The following is a 12091-nucleotide window of genomic DNA, read 5'->3' as shown; positions in this document are numbered from 1 at the left end:
GGGAGCCTGACCTATGGCATTAGTGGAAAGTAGAATAACATCTGTCAATTCCTGGAATTTATGAAGAATTGTGGTAGGCTATGAAACTGGTGCATTGCTTTCCAAGTGTTATAAAAATCATAATATGAGGGAACACAAAACAGAAGAGAGAATGGCCTTACACCAGTAAACACAGTGGAATCAAATCAGGAAAGGGAGGGAAGAGACACCGAGGGGTTTCTAGGAAAGATCCTGGCTAGGGAGAGGGTCCGGGAGGAGAGGTACGGGCCTGTGGGTGGGTCTGGCACCGGGCAGGCGGTGGTTCCCTTTCTCTACCCTGGCCCCTTACCTCATGCCCCGGTCAGGCTGTGTTTCCCCAAGGAAAGGAAGACCTCACGGATTTTATAGATCTACTGTGAATAGCCCTGAGGCCATGGTAGTTCCTTTTTTCTTCTCGTTTTAAAATTGCACATGTAATGTATGAATACAGTCTTCTTTTTTTTTTAATTTTTAAAAATTTATGATAGTCACACAGAGAGAGAGAGGCAGAGACATAGGCAGAGGGAGAAGCAGGCTCCATGCACCGGGAGCCCGACCTGGGATTCGATCCCGGGTCTCCAGGATTGCGCCCTGGGCCAAAGGCAGGCGCTAAACCGCTGCGCCACCCAGGGATCCCTGAATATAGTCTTCTTGTAATAATGTCAATTCACAGAACAGTCATTGCAAAAGTTTCTCCACTGCTGCATCCACCCAGTCCACTTTGCTATCCAGAGAGAACAATTTTTTTCATGTTAGTATGTATTTTTTCAGATGTATTTCTATCCATTTACCTATATAGGTACATATAGAAATGTGTGGTTTTGTGGGTGTACATGTCTTAAAAAAATAAATGCTTTCTACAATGCATATTGAACAGTTCACCTTTTAAAATTTATGTCTTAGGAATATTTCCATTTGTGTGCTCAGCATAATTGCTTACTAACTGCTACATAGTGATCCCTGCTATGACTGTCCCATGTGTTATTAAGCCATGCTTTTACTAGAGGACTTTTTTTTTTTTTTTAAAGATTTTTATTTATGAGAGACAGAGAGAGAGGCAGAGACAAAGGAGGAAGCAGGCTCAATCCCTGGACCCTGGGATCATGAGCCGAGCCAAAGGCAGATGATTAACCAACTGAACCACCCAGGTGCCCTACTAGAGGGCATTTAAGTTTGTCCCCAGTGTTGAGCTTATATAAACAGTATTGTAATTAACATTGTTTTTTTTACATGATCCTTCATTTACAAGTTCAGGTGCTTCTCTAGGTTAGCTGTTGGGAGTAGAATGCTGTGTCACAGAGCATAGATGTTTTATTTTTATTTTTTTAAATATTGTATTTATTCATTTATGAGAGACACACAGAGAGAGGCAGAGACACAGAGGGAGAAGCAGGCTCCCTGTGGGGAGCCTGATGCAGAACTTGATCCCAGGACCCCGGGATTGTGACCTGAGCCGAAGGCAGATGCTCAATCACTGAGCCACCCAGGTGGCCCAGCATAGACATTTTAAAATTTGATGCAACCTACCTGCTGTCCTAACTCCCAACACTAGATACTTTTTTCTCTTCCAGCTTTATTGAGATATCATCATATCATATTAACATATAACATTCTTAACTTTCAAGAGCACGATGTAATGATGTGATACACACATATATTGTGAAATGATTGGCACCGTGAGGTTACCACATCCATCACCTTACATAATTACCATTTTTTGTTGCTGTTGTTAAGGTGAGAACACTTAAGAGATCTACTCTTTTAGGGGCTCTCAAATACACAATATCATAATAACTGTAGTTGCCTTGCTGAAGGTCAGATCCCCAGAACTTATCTCTCTTATAACTGGAAGTTTGTATTTTTTGACCAACATCACCTCATTTTCCCCATCCCCTAGGCCCTGGCAACCGCCAGTCTACTCTGTTTGTGTTTCTGTGAGTGTGGCTTTTTAGGTTCTGCATATAAATGAGACCATACAGTATTTGTTTAATCCCTGTCTTTTTGATAACAGCCATTCTAATAGGTGTCAGGTGATATCTCATTGTGGTTTTGATTTGCATTTCCCTGATGATGAGTGATGTTGAGTACATTTTCGTGTACTTGTTGGCCATTTGTATACCTTCTTTGGAAATCTATTCAGGTCAATTGTTTGGAAGAGTTTGAGAAGGATTGGCATTAATTCTTCTTTAAATGTTTGGTAGCATTCACCAGTGGAGTTAGCTAGCCCTGGGCTTTTCTTTGTTGGGAGTTTTTGCTTATTGACTTAATCTCCCTACTTGTTATTGGTCTGTTTATGTTTCCTAATTTTTCATGATTCAGTCTTGGTAGGTTATGTATTTCTAGGAATTTATGCATTTCTTTTAGGCTGTCCAATCTGTTGGCTTATAATTGTTCATAGTAGTCTCTTGCATTTCTGTGGCATCATCTGTAATGTCTCCTTTCATATATAATCTTATTTATTCGAGTCTTTGCTCTTTTTTTTTTCCTGGTAAGTCTAGCTAAAGGTCCAATACTGATTATTATTCGTCTCTTTAATGTTGGCTAATTTCATGAAAAAACAATTATATTTTAGTATTTTAATTGCATTTCTGTTTATAGCGAGATTTGGCATATTTTCCTTTGCTGTTTGCCATTTATATTTCTTTTACATTTTGTGCACCTTTTTAATTAAATTGTTCACCTTTTTTCTTATTGTAAGATTGTTGATACTTGTTGAAAACCAACCTCTGTGCTCCCGAGCCAAAAATATGTAATCCGAGGGCAGAGGTATAGCAGAGGAAGAAGCTGGTTTATTCCTTTGCCGGGCAAAGGAGGCTACAACAGGCTAAGGCCTTCAAAAACTGCAAGACCCCAGAGGAAGGGGCTGGGGGTTTATAGGGAAATATAGGATCTAGCCGGTTTCGACAGAAATTGTGCTGCCAGCCTCCTTCGTCGTGTCTTGAGGGCGGTACTGGGCTCCACTCGAGGGCGGCATGGCCTGGAAGAAGCATTAGTGCAGCCATTTTGTTTTTTGTTCACCTTTATGCTCTTAAGTGGTTTCATCTTGACTGTTAATCCTTTGTTCTAACTGCTGCAGATATTTTAATATACCACTTTCTCTTAACGTTGTGATATTGTTTATTGAATTATTACTCTGCCCAGGCTTTTAGTCATTTTCTTCTTCATGGCTTCTGTGTTTTTGTACCTTATGTAGGTCTTCCTTATTCCATGGTTATAAATATGTGAAAACCATTTATTAAAGTTGCAGTGAGTTGGGACTGTCCTGTTGGCCAGAATCTGCTGGGCCTTAGTCACTCAGAGAAGCCCTTGTGTGTGGGGGTAGGCGGGGGGATGGGGGGGGTGGGGGAAGCTGTGTTTTGGAGTCCTACACCTCTATGTTTCCCTAACCTATCAGGGCAAGAAACAGAACCAGAACCTATGGCTTGTGGATAGTCACTGCTGCCATGAAGCAAGTCTAGGCAGGGTGCCTTTAGCAAGCACTGTTGCTGCCCACTGTACCTCAGAAGAGTGCAGGAAGTGGGAGGCCACCTCGAAGACTCACATTTGGGAGAGGTCTATCCCCTCGAGCCCAAAGTCCTTGACATGCTCAGCAGTCCCAGAACCATGCAGGTGGGTGTAACAGGAGAGGTAGTCTCAGGATGCGCTGCCATGTAGTAGAAAACACAGTCACTGGGTTATGGTTCTGATGCTAAACGTGCAAACATCTGTCATCACAGGGTCTCATGAAATACCTGGCGTTGTAATATGCACTGTGCTCGGGGTGTGCCAAGAGAGTGATGCGTGCCCTTTTAAAGACACCTGCTCCACAAAGGTTTGGTCAGACGGAATGATCTCCTCTGTAAAAGGAGCATTACCTTGGCTTGGAGAGGTGTGCTGTGAGGGCTGACAAGTTAACGAATGGGAAGTGGGCTGTAAGTGTTCTAAGAACTATAGTATTGTCATCATGCTTGGAGTCTGGGTAACCCATGAAGAAGAAGATGTGGTCTCTGTCCTCCAGGAGCTTGTGATGTACGCACATGGAGACAGAAAACAGGACAAGGCAGGAAATGGTCAAGTCATCAAGTTGTACGGTAGTGGGAACTGGAGAAGGGTCTAGAGCTCAGGTGGCTCAAGGATAATCCCACTTGTGGTTGCGTTTTTTGTTTTTTTAAAGATTATTTATTTATTTATTTATTTATTTATTTATTTATTTATTTACAGAGAGGCAGAGACACAGGCAGAGGGAGAAGCAGGCTCCCTGCAGGGAGTCTGATATAGGACTAGATCCCAGTGACCCCAGGATCACACCCTGAGCCGAAGGCAGATGCTCAACCACTGAGCCACCCAGGTGTCTTTTGTGGTTGTGTTTTTATGAAAGTTGCCAAATGTGTTTTGTATGAAAGGAAATAAAAAGGAGATCACCTTGCCAGCAGAGTCTGTGCTCTGCCTTGTTCAGCAGAGGACAGCGGAGCATCAGCTTCTATCCCAACAGCTCCTCCCTGGAAGGTTGACTTTCTTTTTCTTCAATTGAGCCTGCAGTCCTACAGGGCTTTCATCCATTGCCAAGACTCTAGCTTTGGGGAATTGGCCCTGTGAGAGCTGCTTCTGGGTATCTGAACAGGAATCACCAAATAGTATTCAGAGGCAAAGGCTGAAAAACTGGCCATGGGCATCTGGATAACAAAAATGTAACCTATCATGCTGACGTCCGTCAATAGGAATACAGTTTTCTCTGTGCCATGTCCCCAAAGGAGTGCAGATGTTCATCAGAGAAGGAAAAGACACCGACAAAAGAGGGAGATTGGGATGATGCTCTCAGCCATAACTCACTGCAGAGTCCATGTGGCTGGGGGTGGGGTGTGTGTGTGTGTGTATGTGTGTGTGTGTGTGTGCTGGGAGTTCCACTGCAGTTGACAGAGGAGAGGCCTATGATTGGCCTGCACATTATTTTGCTTTTGCTCAGCTGTGGGCCAGTATGTAAGGACGCAAGATCCCCGGTCCTTCTCTGAATGGACCAGTTTACTTCCGAAGGCCAGCTGTCTAACAGATAGATGCCCAGCCTTCTTTACAGAGGGCGATGGTCACAGCTCTATCACCTCTGGAAAACAGTCCAGGTGGGGCTGACTGTGTCATTTGCAGGGCCCAGTGCAAAATAAAAATTTAGGGCCCTTGTTCAAAAAGCAGGAATGAAGTGCCATTAAAAGTTCTAAAAGAGGGGATCCCTGGGTGGCTCAGCAGTTTGGCGCCTGCCTTTGGCCCAGGGCATGATCCTGGAGCCCCGGGATCAAGTCCCACGTCAGTCTCCTGGCATGGAGCCTGCTTTTCCCTCCCTCTGCCCCTCTCTCTATGTCTATCATAAATAAATAAATAAATCTTTAAAAAAAAAAAAGTTCTAAAGGAGAAAACTTTTTCTTTTAAGAAGCTCTTATTATTTATAAACATAATAGGCATAATGGTATTACATGAATAATAGGATAAACTTACAAATGCAAATAGAGTAATACTTTTGGCATTGTATAATATTATGTGATCCAGTACTGATAGTATTTTATTAACACAGTATCTTGATCATAAGATTTTGCTGGTTTGCCTTTTTGCAAATTCATTTATTAGGTCATCAAAAGTTATACTTTCAGCAACTTTATTTTCAATTGATATAATTGGAAGTGAAATTAGTCATTCTTGGCAAATGCAAGATCTCAAATGATTTTTGATAATTGTTATTTTTGAGAAGGATCTCTCTGTTGGTGCAATGGTTCCTGGAAATGTTAGGTATATTTTAGGGGCTGAAACAACATTGGGGTAAATTTCTGGTAAAGTATTTCAAAATAAAAATGTTAGTACGTCTAGAGCTGATGATGAGCTTCATGTAAGTCTGAATTTAATTTTAAAAATAAATTTATCCAATGGCAGTTTAATGTTTCCTCTGGCATTTCCTGTAACTTGTAGAGATTGTACAAGAAATTGAAAGCAGTTTCATAATTAGTGTATAATTAAACATGCTTATGTATGCCTTTTGTTGCTTTATCTTCCATTATAAGAAAAATTAGTTTTAAATCATCTCTTATTAATAATTGATTTATCTCAAGCTTCAAAGGAAAATAATGTCCTTTCTGTTGAAAGTAATGGTCTTTAAAATTTATTTTCTATTTCTCAGCTTGTGGATATTTGCTTTGTGGCACTGTGAAAGTTTTTAAAACTAGAGCTTCTAAACTCTTTAAAGGATTCAAATAGCTCTCTGACAGGTTTTATTACAACGTCCATGCGCACCATTTCATTTTGTAGTAATTTACTGACAGTTTGCTGCCTGAGGCCTGGCAGCCCTGGTTCTCCAACTGGAGAGTCAGAATGTGTGCAGGTGCTGCAGGGATGGGCTCTGGGGATGGCTGGGCACACCGGCCCCCCACTGCTGCCCTGGCTCTGCTTCTGGCGGGGGGGCTCTCTGTCCTTGGGGGCTGCAGCTGCTACTGCTGCCGTGGGTGCTTCTTCCACGAGCACAGCTGGTTTCAGAGCTGGGCCTGGCTGTGCCTTCAGCACACGCCTGAAGCTCTGCTCACCGGCCTGAAGGCAATGTGTGTGCGCGCGGGGGCCAGCGTACCTCCTTTGCTCACGCGTGCTTTGTCGTCTCATCAGACTTTGCTTGCAAAACAGAAATTCAAAAAAAAAAAAATGTCATCTGAAATTTCAGGGTAGTGGCTACGGAGCATTAAACCAAATCTAGGGGATCCCTGGGTGGCTCAGTGGTTTAGTGCCGGCCTTCAGCCCAGGGCATGATCCTAGAGACCCGGGATCGACTCCCTGCATGGAGCCTGCTTCTCCCTCTGCCTGTGTCTCTGCCTCTCTCTCTGACTCTCATGAATAAATAAAGAAATAAAATCTTAAAAAAAAAAAAAAAAAAAAAAAGAATTTCTTATGAAAAGAAAAAAAAAAAAAAACAAATCTGGGAGTTGGACTCTGGGCCTGCACAGAGTGTACGCCTGTGGGGTCAGCCCCGATTTGGGGTGTGTGTGCAAACTTTGGCGGGGAGCAGTGGCATCTTTGCGCCGTGAGCCAGAAGCACTCTGAGCCAAGGGTCCCATAACAATCAGGACCGTGCTCTACGAAGGAAAACCCCGTGTGTCCCCAGTTGTAAAGTAGGTACATTACACTGATAAACAGCTTGAAGGGCTTATTTTTCCCAGGGTAGAGAGGAAGCCATTACTCAGTGCCTCGTGCTACTTACTTCCCCCACCTCGGCCACCAGTCTGGTGACCTGGGCCAGCGAGAGGTCAGCTGAGCACCGGGGGTGACCACTAGTGCTTCAAGGTCATCACAGCCCCTCATCCTCTCGTGGTGCTGGAGTGCGGGGAGATGGCCTCAGCTATGCCAGCCAAGAAGGAGAATGTTCCCTGGATGGAGAAACAGGAGACAGGGAAGCAGACCTGGTCTTTTGTCCAGGCCAGATGATTGGCCTTGTTACAGCCCTACCACAAGTGTTTTCTTCAGGGTGACACACGAATTCTCCGAGGATGATTTTTGGCTGGAGGCATGGTCTCCGGGTCATGGGATCTAGCTCCACATCAGGCTCGGTGCTGGGCATAGAGGCTGTTTGGGATCTCTCTTTCCCTCCCCCCAGCACTCTTCCACCCCCAACTCCCATGCACAGGGGCTCATGCTCTATCTCTAAAAAAAAAAAAAGTTTTAAGGTTTCACTTTTCATTTCTAGATGTTTAATCCATCTAGAATTTGCTTCGGTGTGTAGTAAAGTAGGAATTGAATTTATTTTCTATTTGGAACACCAAAAATCCTGACACCATATTTTTTTTTAAAAGATTGTATTTATTTATTCATGAGAGACACAGAAGGTGGGGGCAGAGACACAGGCAGAGGGAGAAGTAGGCTCTCTGCAGGGAGCCTGATATGGGACTCCATCCTAGGACCCAGGATCACACCCTGACCCAAAGGCAGGTGCTCAACTACTGAGCCACCCAGGTGCCCCTCAACACCATTTTTTGATGTTCTTCTTTTCCCAGCTAATTTATCATTCTATCATTTATTTACTGAATATTTATTGAGGTTATCCTATGTTCCAGGCACTGTTTTGGACATTGGAAAACAGAAAAAACAGGAAAAACAAAACAAAACACCTTTGTCCTCAAGAAGCAATGGATGGCAAAGAAAGTAGCCTGTGTGTCAGGTAGTGATAGCAATTATGAAGAAAAATAAAGCAGGTAAGGAGGACAAGGATTGTGGAGGGTGGCCAGGGAAGGTGTCGCTTACAAACAGGCAAGGTGACATTGGAGCAGAAACTCAAAGGAAGTGGGAGAGTGAGGATGTAGATATATGGGGAAGAAAGTTCTAGGAAGAGAGAATGCTCAATACAAAGGCCCTGAGGAGGGAGTGTGCTTGGCGTGTTCAAGAAAACCAGCGAGGAGACAAACGACTGAAGCAGAATGAGCCAGAAGAAGAAGAAGTCTGACAAATAATGAGGAGCTGGATCTTGTGGGCCATTGCTAGAATTTTGGCTTTTAGTCTTAGGGAGCTGGGGAAAGGGCAGGGTTTTGAAGAGAAGACATCATCTGACTTACGTTTTAAAAGCTTCACCCTGGCTGCTGTGCTCGGGAAGCCCATGAAACTTCTCATCTCTTCACTTTTTCTATCTTTGGGGTTGAAGGTGTCTACTTCATTCTCTTAGTTGATACGAGGCTGCTTATCTGATGCCATAAGGGGCTGGGCCTTCTTGGGGGAGAGGCCTGGGGTGATTATTGCTGTCAGGAGGAAGAGTAAGAATAATGGCAGATGATGATAGCATGCTGATTATAATGACTTCAGTGGATAAAGGGATCTGTCATGCTTCCCAGAGAAATCTGGGTTCTTTGGTTGGTGTTTCTATGATTATTATTATTTATTCCCAAAGCTTTATGTTCAAGAGGCTGATAATGAAATAGAACACACACCAGATGGGTAGATATTAGCTAAAAGTTTAATTAGCTGAAGAAAGAGAAAAAGTAGGGATGGCCATTGGGCTGACCTCCCTTGAGACCCCAATAGTTTGTCTCTTAGTAGTTTCCCTATTAAGGCGATTCCTGTGTTGAGTCCCCTACTATTATGCTCTGATTCCTTCAGCTATGTTACAACATTCATCACATAACAACCAGTTTAATAGCAGGTGATTTCTTCCAGACAGTCAACCCCATGGCGGCAGGGATTGGGACTGTCTCCTTCACTGCTCTATTCCCAGGTCCGTGCATCTGCCAGAGTAGGTGCTCAAGTAAGTATCTGGTGCTGAATAAAGAACATTCTCACATGGAGCTATCGTGTGGGATTCGCAGCCAGTTCTGGGTTCTTGGGTTCAGTCTGGTGGACAAGGCATTGGGTGCTGCAGTTTGCTATTGGGAGTCTCTGGTTGGTTAGGATTTTCCCAGCTGTCCTGGGGGAGGGGGGCTCCTGGGTTTCCTTGTGGGTTGAGTCCTCGCCGAGTGGAGACCCCGCGGACCTCCGCAGTTGGACGCAGGGTCTGGAGCCGCCGTTGCCTGCAGCTACGTGGGTGTGATGTGGGGCCCGAGTCTGTCTGCATCTCTGCGCCAGGCTGCTGACAATAAACAAGCTTCCTCCCGGCAGCTGTTGACAGTCGCCTCCCACACGGCCCAGTGCGCCCTGCCCGGAGGTGGCATGACTCCCTCCCAATTGCTCTAATAATAACACTATATTCTTAGCCAGAGCTCCAGGGCTTCACTCAGACGTTTTTCACTGGTTTTAGAACAGGAGTCAGAGGAGCATAGAAACACCGAAAAACTCATCTGGACATTTATTTAACCACCTCCAAGTTAGTCTGTTCAGGTCCCAGTTTTCAGATTTGCCCTGCTGCTGGTGGTCTGGCAGCTGGGGGGCGGAGGGGGGAGGGGGAGTGGAGGGGGCGTGGAAGGAATGGGGGAGGGGGAGTGGAGGGGGGTGGAAGGGATGGGGAGGGGTGGGGGGAGGGGGAGGGGGTGTGGAAGGAATGGGGGAGGGGGTGGAAGGGGATGGAAGGGATGGGGTGGGGGAGAGGAGGGGGTGGAAGGGATGGGGTGGGGGGAGAGGGAGTGGAGGAGAGTGGAAGGGATGGGGAGGGGGTAGAAGGGATGGGGAGGGGTGTAGGGGGAGGGGGAATGGGAGTGGAGGGGGTGTGGAAGGAATGGGGGAGGGGGTGGAAGGGGATGGAAGGGATGGGGTGGGGGAGAGGAGGGGGTGGAAGGGATGGGGTGGGGGGAGAGGGAGTGGAGGAGAGTGGAAGGGATGGGGAGGGGGTGGAAGGGATGGGGAGGGGTGTAGGGGGAGGGGGAATGGGAGTGGAGGGGGTGTGGAAGGAATGGGGGAGGGGGTGGAAGGGATGGGGTGGGGGAGGGGGAGTAGAGGGGAATGGAAGGGATGGGGTGGAGGGGTAGGGGAGAGGAAGGGGTAGAAGGGATGGGGTGGAAGGGATGGGGTGGGGGAGGGGGAGTAGAGGGGGTGGAAGGGATGGGGGTGGAGGGGTAGGGGAGAGGAGGGGGTAGAAGGGATGGGGTGGAAGGGATGGGGTGGGGGAGTAGAGGGGGGTGGAAGGGATGGGGTGGAGGGGTAGGGGAGAGGAAGGGGTAGAAGGGATGGGGTGGAAGGGATGGGGTGGGGGGTGGAGGGGGAGTGGAAGGGATAGGGTTGGGGGAGGTGGAGTGGAAGGAATGGGAGTGGGGGAGGGGGTGGAGAGGGGTGGAAGGGATGGGGGTGGGGTGGAGGGAGGTGGAAGGGATGGGAGCATGGGGTGGTGGGGGGTGGGCCGGCAGAGCGGCTGGATGGGGGGGCCCTCCGTCCCCTGGGTTTGCTACCCCCCAGCCTCGGGGCCTGTGCGGCTCCGCCCTCCGCAGGTGCAGTGGGAGCCCCTCCCACTGTGAGGACTGTGTGTGCCCCGGGGGCCCAGAGCCGGGGAGATGAGATGGGGCCATCCAGAGCCTGACCCCGCGCCCCTGCATCCTTAGGGGGCGTCCACCGGTCGGTCTCTGCTCAGCAGCGCAGTGAGGCGGGAGGCCCCGTGCTCGTGGCCTGCACCTCCTGGGAGGCCCCGGGGGACCTACCGACACTGACCCTCGTTGGTTGGGGTTTTCTGCTCCCCTAATACTCGCACAATCTTGACTCCCACTCGGCGGGGTTGTCGCTGCCCCGAGGACACGGCCTTATGCTGGAGCCAGGACTGCCCGAGGTGCCGGGCGAAGTGCCCCCTAAACCCGGGCGTTATAGGATGTCCTCGCGCCTTGAGGCCTGTGCCCCCGGCCCGCAGGCCTGTGTTCCTCTGTTCCCCAGCTCGGGGTGAGCCAGGCGGCGCGCGGGCATCCGCCCTCTGTTCTTAAATACACTCCAGGCTGTGCACGAAGCTATTCAGGTGGATTCATTGAAGCCTGCAGCTCTGGCCCACCCATGTGTGGAGTGTAAGAAATAGTGAAAAGGGCCATAAGGGAAGGAGGGGAAACTGAGAGGGGGGAAAATTAGAGACGAAGACAAACCACGAGAGACTCCTCACTCTGGGAAACAAAGGGTTGCAGAAGGGGAGGTGGGTGTGGGGATAGGGTGACTGGGTGACAGTTACTAAGGAGGGCGCTGGATGGGACGAGCACTGGGTGGTGTACTAGATGTTGGCACATTGAATTTGAATTTAAATTTAAATAAGAAACCTGCGGCTTCCCTGCCCTTAAGAAGTTTGTTGTGTCCACCATCAGCCTGGACCTGCTGGCTGTGTTACTGCTCTGCGGGGAGACACGGACGGTAGCCCCCAGCGTGGAAACTGAATCTTGTTATTGGAAAACTGCAGAAAACTTGACCATGACTCACCAAGAATGCATTTTGATAAATAAGTGAACAGCATTGCAAAAAATAGGTCACGGCTCTCTTAGGGAACCCAAAAAACCCACAAGGATTCTCTGCAGGTATTGTAAGTGGGGTGTCCGTCAGCCTCCTGCCTGCCCTCCCCTTCCTTTGTGTTTCTTTCCCCTGCTGCTGTGACAGCTCGGGAAGGAGCCCGGGGCAGCTCTCCCCTGAATCCTTCCCTGTGACATCTCCTCTCTGCCTCCTCCCTACACAGATCAGCCTCACTAGCACCTCAGCTTCT

At 47.6% G+C, this 12091-nt stretch overlaps 1 long non-coding RNA gene across 2 annotated transcripts; it reads right to left on the bottom strand.

The window, feature by feature from the left end:
• Window positions 1-6237: 6237 nt before the first annotated feature.
• On the bottom strand, window positions 6238-11249 carry LOC144323083 (uncharacterized). Of its 2 annotated transcripts, none has more exons than XR_013388621.1 (4): window positions 11064-11249; window positions 8565-8744; window positions 7220-7385; window positions 6238-6636 (listed from the first exon to the last, which is right to left on the bottom strand). It is a non-coding gene; the product is annotated as an uncharacterized LOC144323083 (long non-coding RNA). The 2 variants fall into 2 exon arrangements; XR_013388622.1 differs by having other exon boundaries at window positions 11074-11249.
• Window positions 11250-12091: the final 842 nt, after the last annotated feature.

The sequence above is a fragment of the Canis aureus genome, chromosome 11 (genome assembly GCF_053574225.1).
Source record: "Canis aureus isolate CA01 chromosome 11, VMU_Caureus_v.1.0, whole genome shotgun sequence".
NCBI classification, from domain to species: domain Eukaryota; kingdom Metazoa; phylum Chordata; class Mammalia; order Carnivora; family Canidae; genus Canis; species Canis aureus.
The sequence above is the reverse complement of the archived record's forward strand: the minus strand, read 5'-3'. Positions and strand labels throughout refer to the sequence as shown.